Genomic DNA, 2,095 nt, shown 5'->3' with positions numbered 1-2,095 from the left:
ACTTATGTATTGCACCTTGCCTAGGAATCCTCTAACTTCTTTCTCCGTTTGAGGTTGAGGCATTTCGATTAGGGCTTTGATTTTAGAAGGGTCTATTTCTATTCCTCGTTGGCTAACAACGTATCCCAGGAGTTTACCAGATGTTACTCCGAATGCGTATTTCTGAGGATTGAGCCTCATGTTGTACTTCCGTAGCCTTGAGAAGAATTTGCGAAGGTTCGCAATATGCCCCTCTCTATCCTTGGACTTGACAATCATGTCATCTACGTATACCTTAACTTCTTTATGCATCATGTCATGTAAGAGCGTATTTGCGGTGCGTTGGTATGTAGCTCCAGTGTTAATTAACCCAAACGACATAACCGTGTAGCAATAGGTTCCCCATTGAGTGACGAAGGCGGTTTTATGAATATCTTCTTTGGCCATCTTGATTTGGTTATATCTTGCGTATCCATCCATGAAGGATAGTAACGCGTGATCTGTTGTATTATCCACTAATATGTCGATATGTGGTAGAGGAAAGTCATCCTTAGGACTCGCTTTGTTTAAGTCTCTAAAATTAACACAAACACGGATTCTCCCATCCTTTTTGGGTACGGGTACTATGTTAGCTACCCAGTCTGAGTACTCGGAAACTTTGATGAACCCGGCTCTGAACTGTTTATCGACTTCTTCTTTGATCTTGAGAGCCCACTCTGTCCTCATTCGACGAAGCTTCTGTTTCACGGGTTTGAAACCCGGTTTGATTGGGATTATATGCTCTGCGATGTCCCTGTCGATCCCTGACATGTCTTTGTAGGACCAAGAAAAAACATCTTTGAACTCGTGTAGGAGGTCTATGAAACTGGCCCTTTTGGTAGGGCTCAAGGTCGTCCCTATCCTAAGTTCTTGGGGTTCTAGTTCGGTTCCTACGTTGATGGGTTCAGTGTTTTCTATTACTGGTCCTCCTTCCCCCTCTTGTAGTATTTCTTTGGCTATGTAAGGAGATATTTCGATCGAGTCTAGGTCTGGGTCATCTTCAGTATCATCGTAAACAGAATTGCATTCAAGATAACACGAAGAGTAAGCAGAACCTGATTTATTCGTATTAAAATTTGAAAAAGAGTTGAAACAAAGAAGCCATCTGATCTATAGTCAGTGGCGGTAAAGGGACAGCCGTTGGGACATTTCCCGAACTACTGTTACTACTTGATACTAAGCTAGGAGAAACAAGGGGAGTGGGAATGACGACAGGAGGAGACTCTCTAGGAACTTCTCTAGACTCTGACTCTGACTCGAATTCATCGTCTTATGGTTCTCCTTTGAACATTTCTCCTTCTCCAGTGGTGAGCTTGAAGAGTCTTCCTTGATTGTTTGTCCACTTGATCGATTTTCTCCATCCTTTCTGCTGACTGGTGTTAGTTTCTATGATTAACGCGGTAGGGTTGAAGTGATCGTCTTGAAGTATCATGGTAATGATCTCATCCTGCGCGGCTCTAACAAATCGATCTTCTCCAAATAGTAGACTAACAGCTTGTTCGTCTAAGCAAGGTGCATGGCGTGTCTTGACGATAGGAACCGTTTCTGGAGGAATGAAGTAGCAATCGTGAAAGATCTCGATTCCGGCCAGCTTCCTGTCGAGATAGTGCCAAGGTTCGGGAAATACGTGAAAAATATCTTGACTTCCTTCCCTAACGAAGTATCCATTTAGGGTAGGGAGGTAGGGTCGCATTTGGATTCCCACATTCTTACGGTTTTGAACTTAAGCGAGCATCTCGAGAACTTCCTCTTTAGTGGGTTTGTATCCTAGTCCAAGTGGTATTCTTTGTGAGTTGCCTTCTTTGTAGGGTGCAAAGGTGTTCCTTCGGATAGGATTCAAAGGCATTCCTGAGAAGTGTCCCTGGGATTTGAGCATGTGGTTGACCACTAAATTAGAGTAGGGATTGAAGTATAAGGGTGCCAACTCACTTTTTATGATATTTATGCTATGGAAGCCCCCAAGTTCATATACTGGATCCGCAAGGACTTGATTACTTGACTTCTTTTAGATTATTGCCTTGATGGGTGACGAAGTGATCGTCACCACTTTACCATTTAGTGGGATTTTGATTTTCTG

This window comes from Silene latifolia, chromosome 9 (assembly GCF_048544455.1).
Source record: "Silene latifolia isolate original U9 population chromosome 9, ASM4854445v1, whole genome shotgun sequence".
Classification (NCBI taxonomy): Eukaryota; Viridiplantae; Streptophyta; class Magnoliopsida; order Caryophyllales; family Caryophyllaceae; genus Silene; species Silene latifolia.
The sequence above is the reverse complement of the archived record's forward strand: the minus strand, read 5'-3'. Positions refer to the sequence as shown.